Below are 13,969 nucleotides of genomic sequence, written 5' to 3'. Positions count from 1 at the left end.
GAGAGAGAGAGAGAGAGAGAAGGTCAGTGGGGGCTCGGACGCGCACAAGTGTCACTGATCAGCGGGGATCGAAGCCGTTATGCAATCGGCAAAAATGTAGATCGCAACAAACAACGATAATGATGTAAAAAAGAAGAAAAAAAAATAATCGACGCACATGACGCGGTATATATAATACGCCTAAGTATATATACGTACGTATGTATCGAACGACGGCGTCACGCATGCCCGCGCTCGAGTATTGAATAGGCGCGAGGTATATATCGTGCGTTACATGCTCCGCTGCAACGACTGCACTCGCGCCGAGCTCCGAGCTGTGCACGCGCATATATACACATGAAATACAAATGCAACAATAGTTTTTTTTTTTTTTTTTCGTCGATAACGAATACATTTATTGTTGGCGTGCGAGGTTCAATGCAATCTTACATGTTGTCGTCGTCGTCGTCGTCGTCGTCATCATCATCATCATCATCAGCGTCGACGTAGTTTTTCTTTTACATTATTTTTATTGTCCCCACGTGAAGGCAGCAGCGCGAGCGCGTTTGTGTACGGCGCTCTCTTTGCATATTTTATTGGTCTGTTTGCCTTGTTGACGTCGATGCGCTGATACAGATAAGTGCGCTCTATAATAGGGATACATGCATGCGTACGCTGCCTTTCTTTTATCAGGCCATTATACGCACAGCCAATGCGCGAGCTACGTCGGCTCGTTTTTCGTTTGGCGCGCACTTCGTGCCTTGATTCGTAATAAAGCGCGCGTCGATGACTCACGTGTCAGCTCGCGATGCCCATGTTAAATTCATCGCGCGAGATTTCGCATTCGGCCGAAACGTCACGAGATCGATATACTTAAGCGAGTGAAAAATCAATCGCGCACCGCACCGTCTCGATCGTGTAAGTATAAGTCTATATGTTCTCGAGACTAGCGATCAGCTACAGACTACTAGTCGCAGTGTATCGAGTTATTAAGCTTGTCGAGCAGTGAAAGTACTTAATATGATAAATCCCACGTGTCGTTGCGCGCCATTATACAATATACAATAATCAAGCTGACTCGTAGCGACTATTAATCATTTCAAATTTGTAATTAAACACGCGCTTATATCTCTATCTCGGCGGATTTTATTTATATACAGCGACTGTAGCGTGTGCCATGCATCGAAAAATGTGCAAAACAATTAGTGCAACTAGCTCGGAAGATCTCTCTGTCAGATGCTGCGCAGCTGATCGAGCGACCAGAGATAAGGCATAGGAATCGATGTTTCTTATCCTTATCGAACGGCACGAGCACAAGGAGGGAGAGACGTACTTAGCATAATCGTTCCCAGCTCGCCGCGATGTATGCATGTCTCGGTGAGAGTTTATTGCTTGATTAATAGTGCAACTGGCCGTGCAACGAGCAAATCGACCGAATTCATACGCCGAGAGAAATTTGTAACGCCGAGCAGGTGGGAGAGCTAGTTATTAATTCATTTTGAATTGTAAGCCGTGCTCGAGCGCGACGTAATGTGCAGGAAAATGCCGAAGCCTGTAATTATGCACGAGCCAACGCGGAGAGGGACACACGGCCAAGCAAAACACAGACACGGAGAAAGAAAAGGTGATCATTTTCTAATGCGCGAGAAAATAATGTACGATCCGCTGTACAATAAATTTTGGAAAATCCGATCAAGAAAATTGTTTTAAACGATCGAGCCTTAATTCGCACTTTTCAATCAATTTGCGCGAGAATTTATGTATCCTCGGCCAAACTCAGTCGATGCAGCTAGATTTATGAACTCGTCTTGCGCGAGCATTAATATAATTTAATAATCCATTAAACAACGAAAGAATTTCATGAACGAGTCAAGATTAAACAGATACCAAATGATTATTTATGGGCGAATAATTTATTGAAAAAAGCGTTTCGGGACGAAAAATTGGTCTCGTGCATACTTCATGACTTTGTTATGATTTTCCTTTCGAAAATCGTGCTCGGCCTTCGCATTTATTTATTCCCGTACAAAAAAGTTTATTCGTTCGACGTATACGTAACGCGATAAGACTTTTTCTCGACAAAATTAAAACTGCTAATTTCGCCCGATCGGAATCAATTTAAAAGCACAGAATTCTGATAGGCACATTACAACTACTTATTTACTTTCAATACGCATGTACACAGCTGTCCGTTATAATTATATACACAGGCGCATAAATATAAATAGAGCCAGCCGAGAGCATTGGAAACTCGTCGATTGAACGAGCCAATAAAAAAGGTTTTTCGCAGCCGCAGAGAACTAGATGCATATGGCGAAAGCCTCTTACGGAATGTAGTTTTTCCGATAAACGCCCGCCTATACGATCCGTTATATATTATAAAACAACAAGCGACGATATGCCGAGCACTTTTGGGTAATTTTGCCGCGTTAAGAGCCGGCCTAATGATCGAGGCATTGATCCGCGCGTCGATTAAGCCACGTATATGCGTGATTTACAAGCTATAAAATCGTACATATAGAATAAATGTAGCTCGCCAGCCCGCGTAGCTTTTTGCTTTCATTTTTACCTTTTCCCGTTAGCGAATAGCTAAAAACAGCCTGGGTGTAATATCGATAAGATTTTAAAGCTAAAAATCAATCTGTCCCCCTCTCTCGCGCAGGCGTCTCATGCGCGGCATATACTCGCTCACGTGTCAACTGCATAATGTGCGAGAGACGCACAAAGTAGGTTGTACAGCGACTTTTTGATTGGAAACACGCACGGAGGCAGTCGTGCAACTGCGCCTTATCGCCACATCAATATCGGATTTACTAGCTAACTTGCGCTGACGCTCGTTTACTACATCGATACACTTGAGCATTTTTTGCGCTCTCAAGAAAGTCCGGCTTTTTTTCCCTCCTCTCCCGGCCAATTGACAGAGGAAACGGAACTATTAATAATCAGTCAATAGCTCGACGGCGGCGGCGGCGGCCAAGAATTAGCCAAAGGAGGCGGAGATTTATCAGCGGTGTATATTCATGAGATCGCGCCGAGAGAGCCGTTCTCTGTGCTCGCTTATGGAAAGCGCAGCAGCTCTTTTCATCAAAGTAAATCGCTCGCGCCGAGATCGAACGGCAAACGCTAATCGAATCAAAAGCCATTATTAATAAATAGCTACACGAAACAATAATGAGCCTCGAGCCGGTAGGATAAATAACGAAAACGACACGGCACGCGTAGTTTTTCCGCAGCAGCAGCAGCAGCAGTAGCTCTTAATGAGAAATCGCTCGCGAACGCCTGACAGCTGCGACAGATTAATCCGTTATAAGTATAGCAGTAGGCTACCAAGGACTCGAGCCAGATACTGCATCGTATTATAGTAGTACACGTGGTTTCACACGTGCGTTTCCGCGAGAGGAATGACAAAATCTTTCGATAAAACTATACGCTGATTTTTTTTCTCTATATTATATGTGCGTTACATGTAATGCAACCGATCCGGTCATCTGCATATCTCGCAGCTGCCAAGAGACAATCGAATCGAAGCGCATTTGTCAAGAAGAAATGCGCCAAATCAACTGGGTCAGAAAATAGAATTGCTAAAAAGCTCGACGATTCTGTGTGTATCTCGCTCGCTCCGCGTCGACGACTAATAAAATTCAATGTCTTTTATGCAATTCATGCAAACAAGCACGTGCATTGTTTATTTAAGAAAGAAAAAAACGGAAAGAAAAATGAAAAAATAAAAGAAACGTGAAAAAGGCTTTCTTAAAAGCTTCAAGACTCACGACTCCGGCGAGCATTCGTACACAACTTTGTTTGCGTAAATTCACCTTTGGAAAACGCACGTTTCCGAGTTATTTTTTTTTCTTGCAGCTATTTATGCGGCCAACGTCAGCTCACGCGTGTACGAATTTTTTGAGGAAAAAAATTGCCGATGCACGATCGATATTACGTTTGCGCGCGAAAACGTGGTTGAAAATTTTTGTCGTATTTCTATCGATACAGCGAGCCACACGGGCCGCTGAGTATTAATGGACAATGCCAATGACTAATATCATCGGGCTTTCTCCCATGCGATATCATTCCGCGAAAGTACACGCGTATGCGTACTTTTTTGTCTTTGCTCTTTTCATCCATTGTATCCAGGCGCTCGCTCTGTATAGGTATATACGGCCATGAATAATTCAATTTTTGACACACAATCCATCGATGCATTAATCAGCGCGAGCTCACCCATGTACGTATATGAGTCATTTCACGTCAAGTCTCCTAGCGCAGCGCCCGCGCGGCATTATTAATCGAAATTGTTCAATTTGTAACTCGCCAGAAAAGCACCTAAATGCAATCAGAAAAAATATGTGCCATATGATTTTGATAGGAAATTTCCTCAGCTTTCCAATGATGAGGTCAGATTTTCCAAAATTTTCCATTTTTCCCGGAAAAACTTGACATAAACTTTCAAACTCAAATATCTCAAAAACGGCATTTTTAAGATTTTTTTAAATAGTGCCAATCGAAAGCTGAGGAAATTTCCTATCGATATGCAAGTTTTCAGAGAGTACTTTTGATAATTACTCAATGAAATACAGCGACGAACGTGTAAAAACGTGACATTTCGGCCCGTGCGGCAGCTGTTCCCGCGCGCAGTACCCCGCACGGGCCGAAATGTCACGTTTTTACACGTTCGTCGCTGTATTTCATTGAGTAATTATCAAAAGTACTCTCTGAAAACTTGCATATCGATAGGAAATTTCCTCAGCTTTCGATTGGCACTATTTAAAAAAATCTTAAAAATGCCGTTTTTGAGATATTTGAGTTTGAAAGTTTATGTCAAGTTTTTCCGGGAAAAATGGAAAATTTTGGAAAATCTGACCTCATCATTGGAAAGCTGAGGAAATTTCCTATCAAAATCATATGGCACATATTTTTTCTGATTGCATTTAGGTGCTTTTCTGGCGAGTTACAAATTGAACAATTTCGATTAATAATGCCGCGCGGGCGCCGCGCTAGGAGACTTGACGTGAAATGACTCATATCACACTTACGATATACGCACACGATACATTTGATTTCAATTTGCTTCGTGCTCTATTTATGCTAATGCACTTGTATCATCGCTTACAACAAAACAAAACTAATTCAGAGCAAACGGAAGAGTTCAGAAAAATGAGTATCGTGTGTTTGAACAAACAGATAATTTATTCGCTTCCTGCGCGTGGCTCTCTCGCTGGCCTGTCTATTACATGAGCGCGCTGCAAAGCTTTTATATAAAAATAACAAAACAAAAAAAAAGAAGGCAATATGAGCTGCAATCACTTGCGCAAACGGTTCGATCGAATTATAACAATAGGTTCTCACTCTGCCTATTAAATATTCAAATGCGAAAGAAGAGGCACGCGAGAAAAACAGAGAGAGAGAGAGAGAGAGAGAGAGAAAGTGTTTTATCTCGGCGCGAAAAAAGGCTTTGATAAAAGTAACGGTATTTACATGTACATATAAAAAAAGAAGGAAATGTAAGTTTCGTTTGATCTAATTTCGATTGTTTCGACGCCAACAAAGGTAACAAAAAGGACCAAGAGATAAGGTTATGAAGCTTTAATAAAACGTCAGTGTCTCTCATCCGTTTGAACGTCATCGGCGTGTTTTCCCGAAACTTTTGACGCTTACAAAATAGTCTACGATCCACTTTCTTATCGGCCAACAACAATATATGACTCAGGAGCTCTGATAATCGCACTGCATAGTTGAAAAGTTCTCGTTTCCAATGTAGCGTTTCATAATCGTAATTTTAATGAATGAATATAATATACAATATGCATAATTTGGGGGCCGGTGTTGGATTACTCGGACGCGTTGGTCTGACGCACATGCAGCACCTGTTGACAGTCGGAGTCTAACGCCGTCGCTGCTCGGCGTGTGCACGTGTTTCTTCTTCGAATTATCGCTGGGGATCAGTCGCGAACTCGTAGTATTTTTTCCGTGCGTTTATTTTGCTCGACTTTTCACCGTACAGTTCGTCGATAGGTTAATAATAAATATAAACTCGGATATTTTTTTTCGCTCGAACTTTGCGGCGCCGGTGTTATTTGATTTTTTTTCTGTGAAAATAATACGACTCCGAGAGCTCCATCATAATAATACGGGTTCCTTGTACGACAACGAGTAACAACGTATCGTTCGATCGAGTTAATAAAAATTTCGTCGATTGATTTCGCCTACCATTGTTGTTATTGTTGTTGTTGTTGTTGTTGTTTTTGTTGTTGTTGTTTTGCTAGTCGTAGTCGACGTTGAAAAAAGTGTCGCAAAAAAAAGACAGAGAAGAGCCACGGCAGAGAAACGGAATCGCGCGAGTTTTTACGTCATCGCGTCGTGTGTACATATCATATACATGCAGCAGCAGCGCATGTATGCTACATATGCACATCTGTTGTGTGTGCGTTGTGTACCAGCGCAGAAAGAGAGAGAAAGAGATGCAGCGAGTATTATAAAGTAGTGTCGGCGGAGCAAACAAATAAATATACATACACGTAGGCCTTTGGCAGTGCAAGAGCCGGAGTGTGTAGTCGGGTTGCTCGCTGCGTGCTATATACCTATATTTACATGCACGTCTCTCTGGCTGTTGGCCACACACAGCGCGCAAGTATAGCGTGTGTGTGTGTGTGTGTTGTTGTTGTTGTTGTCGTCGTCGTCGTCGTTCCTCTTCTTCTTTATTCTCGACTCTCGCACATAGCAGTAGCGGAGGCTCTGACTAATTTTGCGCGACGATGACTATTTAACGCCGGCGCGCGTAGCCGCTGCTCGGCCGTGTGTTGCATCGGTCGCACGATGGGGCCGCACTTATTAGCACGCTTTATAATATGCACCAACAGCAGGTAATAAACACACACATGCACTTTTTCTTGTTGCTCGCACTCGCGCGCGTTCGTAATTTCCGCCGAATATCGGAGGAGCGTCGCTCCGAGCACGTGTCCGCGCGTCGCAGCTCGCGAGCTATCTATGCTCTCGGCGCTGCTGCACTTGGCTCGCGACTCGCGACTCGAGCAACAGCAGTACTTTGACTACTGCGGCCAGAGAGATATTACAATAACACGGCAGGCCGCAACAATCGCTATTGTATCGTTCCTCTAATCGCGACAAATACCAAACACGCGGCACTGGTGCGGTGGACGCGGACTGCAGCTAACACGAGGCTCGATTACATGTAGGTACGAGTCGGAGCCAAGAAACAAACAAACTGCGCCAAGGCGCGCGCGCGCGCGACGATGACAGCTCTCGGCGCGTTTTGACACCTTTTCGAACGTAAAGAGGGGCCCCGCGCGCGCACACGTCGAGCCTCTTCTGCATAGGCCACAGTGTCTGCCTTTTAATAATAACTCTTTCGCGCTGCACACTCTACTCGTGGTCTGCTGGCGCTGCTCATGCAGATACAGCCGGGCAGGCAATAATACGAGAGCACATGTGCGAGCTGTGCAGCTCGTCTCGACTCTCGAGCGCTGCAACTATATACACACACACGACTGTAGGAGCTGCTGGCGCTGCTGCTACTACTACTCGGCCCCCACGTAGTTGTTGTTTGTCTCTCGCGCGCAACGCAGCGTATATATCGTATAGCTAGCGGCCTGTTTACATGTTGACTCTGTTTACTCGTTTTGCTGTCGTTTCGCCTCTGCTAGTAGTGAGCGAGTTCGCGCGCGCGCGCGTGTGTGTGTGTGTGTGTGTGCGAGTGCAGTGTATACATTGCATATAACGCGCACCGACACACGCACGTGCACACGGACACATATTGGAGAGCTCCGCTCGACGCTGCTCCCCCCTCGCCGCCACTACCACCTACCTCCTCTTCTTTGGCTCGGTTTATTATATGCCGCTCGCACGCTTCCCGTTTCTCGCGCGGACCAGCTATATAAGCTTATAGCTACATGTGTGTGCGCGCCGACTCGCTATTCCGACACGTCGTTGCTAGCGCGAGTAGCTGCTCTCGTGCGAGCGCAAATCCTTCCCTCCTCCTCCTATAGATGCTATAACAACGTGCCTCCGCATCTCTGTACCATATCGACTCGATACTTTCTGTGTGTGCGATTCGATGCACGCGATTATGCGCCTCACACACATTGTCGCCGCGATAAGTGCGAGCGAGCCTACTATACTACTGTGCGTCGTCGGGCCGGCTCCCGAATCAGTCGCGTGCACGCGTGCCTTTACCTCCTCCACCTACTTATACGACTCATCTCTCGAATTTTTCTCGAAATTTATTTCCAAGTCCACTCGATCGGGGCCAAATATTTTTCAGCTCCAGTGGGTCGAGTGCGTCGAGTCTCGAGGCGATTGGTAAATGCTAATATTTGACGCTAGCTGCAATAGAGCCCCGCGCTCGACGTGTCACTTGCATATTTTATCATGACAATGCTCCAACTTATGAGTGTGCACCCGTCCGTGTTACCTAATCCAGCGTATCGCCTCTCGTATATATAACGCACACAACAACACCTCTCGACCTGCCCGAGCTCATAGCTAAATATTGAATTTCAAATTTATTATATAGCCGCGCTGCACTTATGAGCAATGTGGCAGCGAGCGAGTGGCGATTTTTTTTTTTTTTTTTGATCGTATCGACCATCTTAGTTAGGCAGTTCTACTTACCCGAATCTCGGCGTCCGAACTGCACACTTTCATCGATCGCGGGATCGGTCGAGCACGAGGAAAAAAGAAGCGGAGAATCGAACTCGATGTGCGTCTTAATGGCAATTTAATTGCGCATGTATTTGTTATTACGCTAGCCGCGAGCTGCTTTGTGCGCGCCTTAGATATTTATTTCATGCATCGGCACTTCCTTGTTTCTCGCGCGCGAGCGACGCCACCGACGACGTCGACTTTATAAAACATATATAATAAGATGTACAATTGAAGAAGAAGAAGAAGAAAAAAAAGAGTCTTATATACGTATCTATGCACGCGCTTCGAGTGGCCGTTGCGTAACTTTTTGCGTTCGCGATCGTCATGTGTACACACAACAAAGTATATCGCGCGAGCCTCGATACGTGTGCACTTCATCTTGGAGCATTATCTCTCGTCGATCGAGTGCGAAAAATGCAAATATCGAGGCTCGTTCGATCGCGCGCGGCAACCGTTGGCCGACAGTGGCGCGCAGGATCGCCGCGGTACATATACTAGAAGAGCATCGACCAAAGGCAAAAAGTCGAGCGAGAAAAATAGCCGCGCGAGAGGAGCAACGATAAAAAACGCCACGAGCGCCATAAAAAGCTTTTTTTTCTTCGCGAGTCCGCGCGAATCGAGCGACAAGCTCGAGCGTCCGATGACGTTTTTATATATGTATATATAACCTACCTATACACACACACACACACGCATGCTCGAGCTGACTGTCAAGTCCACGGCTAAATAAGCGACGCGATCGTACATATGCGGCGCGAGCCGCGACTTTTTCGATTTTTAATGCGCAAACCTCATTGGACGCGAGTCTCGTGTACGCTTTGCTTATGCACGCACTTTTACATGGCTGGTCTAGTTTCCCCTCGCGTATACGACTGGCTTAACCGTTTTAATTAAACGAAAGCACTTTGAGGAAAATTAATGCAAAGACCGAGTGTAAAATATCGATCCATCTTCGCACTGTTTGGCGAGTCGATGGAGTTTTTCGACTTTTGCGGCCAGCGAAATAAAAAAAACAACCAATTGAAATCTATGTAAGGAACACGGAGTTCTCTCTCGTATGCGCAATTGGGAGCTGGTCTCCATTATAAAAGTAAGAAAAAACGGAAGCTTGTCTATATTATTACAGCACAAGGATAGATAAGCTTTCACCGTATTAAAACAAATCGCAATTATAAAATAACTCGAAACCAATAAGCCGTATACGCGGGCACGCACGCGTAGATGGCTATAGGTGTAGCAGCTGCAGTAGGTAATTTTACTTTCCTGGCGCGAAAATCGAGCGATTACAAAAAGTCGAGGCTCTCTTGTTTAATATTTTCCTATACACGGCCAGGCTATATAAACGCGCTCGAGCATGCACGCATAGTGCATACATACATATACGAGAGGCGTGTATAGGCGCGCATTTTTAATGCTTTTATATAGGAGATTATCATCTGCGCGGCGGCGCAAGCGCAGCGCTCCAACATCCTGCTTATTACGAAATGCAAAGCCGCGAGTATAAGCGTTCACTTTTTCGTCAAGTCGCGATCTGTCGGAGAGCGTCGAGCGGTAGCTGCTGCTGCTGCGCTACATATAATAGGTTTTTTGCGAATCTCGATGCGGCTGAGATGCAACAACGAGGGACGCGTGTCGCAACGTACGGCTTATAGCATAGCTCTCGGCGTGGGTGACGGGATGCCGATGATGAGATTCGATTGGAATATACACGCTGCTTTGGAGCGAGAGAGGGCTTTTCTCGGAAAATCGCAATTGTAAGCGACGATGACGACTGATACGAGCGCGAGATCCTGTATCGCTAACGCATGCATCGCATACGTGTATACGCTTACGCATATCTCATGCTACTTACCTCGGCGATCGATCGTAAATTTCATTTCGTTACGATACTTTTGAATTTATGCGACGCGATGACGACTGCCTAGGCGACATTTTATACGTACTACGGCGTATAACATGCGTATACATCATCGCGCGCGAGGATAATAATCCAATTCGTCGTCGTTGTCGCTGTCTTTGAAAATTGCAACAGTCTGCAGATATCTGTCACACGTGCAAGTAATATCGCGTAGCCTCGCACTGCAGCGGCATAAGCAGCGTGAACAGCGTGAGCAGCAGCAGCAGCAGCAGCGGTGCAACGCTCTACTTAACAGTATAGAAGACGCGACGTTACGCAGGCGCCTCGGCTTTGTGTATTCTAGTATACGCTCGCGCATATATGTATATATGCGTGCCCCCGAGCTCTATTTAGAAGAAAGAAAAAACCGTAAAATTACACGCCGCGAGTGTATACAGTGGCCAAAAGCTTGCAATAACAAATGTCGCGACTTTTCGACCACTGCAGCAGCTCGAGAGCTGTTGCGCAATAGGCATATAGAGCCCGCCATGCAGAGACGAATGAGGACGAGCAGCTATCCTACTGCGGACGTCGACTCGAAACTTTGGACGCTGCTGCATTCTAGACGATGCCGAGCCGACGTCGTTATTAATACGCGGCCCACGATCGGATTAATCTCGAGATGCGTAATCGTCGTTTGACGTCGTGCAGTCGCTGCTACGACGCGCTCGAATAAAATATTCAACAAAAAGTAATTCAGTTGTGTACGAGTGCTGCACAAGCTGCGCGCAGGTGAAACGAGCGAACGCCTCGCTGGAATGCAGCGTATATAGACACAAACAAACATGCGTGCCGCTCGCAACCTGCAATTTGTATCGGGGCAAACACGCGCGAACCGGCGCATTACGGGAGCGAAAACAACCATTAGGACGAGCGCACCACGCGTTGCAGCTAATCTTTCGCGGGAAACATTTCCTTCGAACCTGACCCGCAGCTGTAATTTTCGTCGATGCGTCGCTTGCCCGTACACGTTTGTTTGAACAGCGATGTTGAACGCCGATCGTGTAGCGCACTGCATTCGCGTGCGAGTATTACTTGTGATTCGGCCACGATCGCAGTCTCGTGCCGCGGACGGAAAAATGTCGAGTGTCCCAGCGGTGATAGTATCGATCGATCGGCCGATCGTTTCTTCCGTGTATAATTCAGGCAGAGCGACGCGCTTCTTTTATCGCCGAGGAGGACTTTGTTTACGCTGCGCGCGGCGAGCGATCGGCCCGATCGTGTATTTTCGTCAGCGTTGATTCATCGTTTTAATCGAGCTTTATATTTATTCTCGCTGACCGATAATAGCCGACGACGACGAATCGCGATCGATCGCGTACACTCGAAAAAACACTCGGCCGATTTCAATTGCGCCTACTTACTTACCGTAACGAGCGCTTACAAATTATCCGCGCGTACGAAATTATGGAAATGGAGAGACGCGCGGAGAGGCGTGAGTCGGAGGCTAGCTCGCGTGCCTTATCTCCGAGGCCTACACTTTTGCACTTGCGATACTAGCACCGGAATTTTGGAGTGCGTTTATACACACCTAATTGCCTCGGCGCTAGCGCGTGACTCATTTAAATTTGCCTCCGCGTACGCAGAGCCTCGAGCCCCTGCCTCTCCTGTACAGTATCGTATACCGTAATGTACACAGCCACGGCCCGTTGTTATTATTTTTCTCCTTTTTATCTCTTTCCACTCTTCCCTTTAAATACACGCAGAGCGAGGATATAAATAAAAATTTTCACACCGGCCCGCCGCCGCGTGCCTGGTAAAAGAGCGATCCAAGCCAATTGTCCTGCGCGTACGTACATACTTCCGAGCATGCGGTGTTATCATTAGCCGTGGGTGTGAAAAAAAGCCTCGTGTGTGCCTCGAGCATCGGAAAAAAAGCTCGAAGAACGGGGGGCACTGCGTGTTGTACGGTGTGCGGGATGGTGTTGTCGGGACAATTTTATGCTCGTGTAAATACGCCGGAATGAAAAATTGAACGCTGCGAGAAGGAATAGATTTTATTGCTCTCGCTCGCTCGCGAGTATAATGAATATAGAAAGGCGCAATAAGGTTTCGACAATTATACAGCGGCTATTAGCGCGCGCGCGCGATCGCTGCAGCGATCCTTGTAAGCGCGTAGGAGTCGCGATGTCGCAGCTCGTTATTTTGCATTTGCCTGCCGTTCGAACGTGTATTCTATAGGAGGCCGTAGCAACAACAGCAGTCGCAGCATCTCTATGGGATGTATAAAATTGTAATTTAAAAACTCCTGCGGACGAGTGGCTTTTGCGTGTCCGGCAGCGACCGCAGCTTACAGCACACACGCACACACACGTGGTATATATCCTCGGCGCTCGTACGTGCATATAGAGTGGCTGTTACAAGGCGCGTGAGGCTCTGCAGATAAGGTAATCCGAGAGAGAGAGAGCGAGACTTACTTTAAATGCGTGCGCGGTGGCTCCTTGTCCGGCTGCCGAGAGAAAACAATAAACAGTCTAGCGTATCCTGCGTCTCGCACGCACCGAGAGGCCACGGGGCTAGTCTCGACTCACCGAGTCCATTTTACCCCTAATTCGGCGCTATATTCCCGCTTTTATTCGTAGACAAAAATCCCGTGGAAAAATTCAGAGAGACGTGTGTGAAATATTTCGAGCTTCGAGTTTGAACTTTGCCAGGCGCGCGCCGCTCCAAGGAGAAAAGTATACACATCGCGAGGCAAAGTATCAAGGCTTACAGATTGATTGACGCGAAACTTTACCCATTAGCTCGGTCTTGTACGTGTAGCTCTATACACACTGCCACATACACGATTCTTCCGGCCTTTTTGAAGCTATCACGGGATGTAATGTAAAGCGCCCAAGCCCAAGAAATTGTTACGTTTATCTTGCGCCTGCCACGAGTTGAGAATTTTTGAAGCAGCACTCGCGCCGAAATCTCGAGCGCAACAATACTTACTACCCTCTCCGGCTTTCTAGACACAATAACTTTCTACGCTGTGTGCGCCTCTATATACGAGCGAGCTCGGCGTAACTTCTCTAAACTAACTTTCGCTCTCTCTCCTCTCTCTCTTTCTCGAGCAACCGATCGAGTTAAATCGCGTCCCTTTTCGACCTTTATATTACCGAACCCCCATCCTCTCGTCTTATATGGCTATGGAGAATAGCAGTTAAGTTAATCCAGATCGCGCTATGTGTGCGAAAAGCCCAAGGAAATCTGGGATCGCTTTTTGGTATCCTATTTCGCGCCAGTGAGACAAAAACATTAACATAAATCAGGAGAAGCGAGTGAGAAAACAGGAATGAAAGAGCAAACTCTCTATCCTTCTCTCTCTCTCTCTCTCTCTCTTTCTCTCTCTTTTTCTTATCGTTTTAACACTGTGCCTTCCAAGATGTTTATTCGATTTACTTTTGAATCTGCACCTTTTATCTTGTTTTTTTTCTCTGCCCTTACGACTAA

General features: G+C 46.2%; 1 protein-coding gene across 12 annotated transcripts in view; it reads right to left on the bottom strand.

Annotated features, from left to right (window-relative positions):
* LOC106651589 (forkhead box protein P1-like) overlaps nt 1–13,969 on the bottom strand; it is a 140,039-nt gene that overhangs the window by 113,462 nt on the left and 12,608 nt on the right. The window contains exon 1 of one of the 12 annotated variants that reach the window (XM_014370160.2): nt 6,490–7,566. The exons of the other annotated variants lie outside the window; for them this stretch is intronic. The gene's annotated coding sequence lies outside the window, so the exon portion shown is untranslated. Of the gene's footprint in view, nt 1–6,489; nt 7,567–13,969 lie in introns of those variants that run through there. 12 annotated transcript variants of the gene reach the window in all.

This window comes from Trichogramma pretiosum, unplaced genomic scaffold, assembly GCF_000599845.2.
Source record: "Trichogramma pretiosum strain Unisexual culture from Peru unplaced genomic scaffold, Tpre_2.0 scaffold9, whole genome shotgun sequence".
In the NCBI taxonomy this organism is placed as follows: domain Eukaryota; kingdom Metazoa; phylum Arthropoda; class Insecta; order Hymenoptera; family Trichogrammatidae; genus Trichogramma; species Trichogramma pretiosum.
This window is presented reverse-complemented; position numbering and strand designations above follow the sequence as displayed.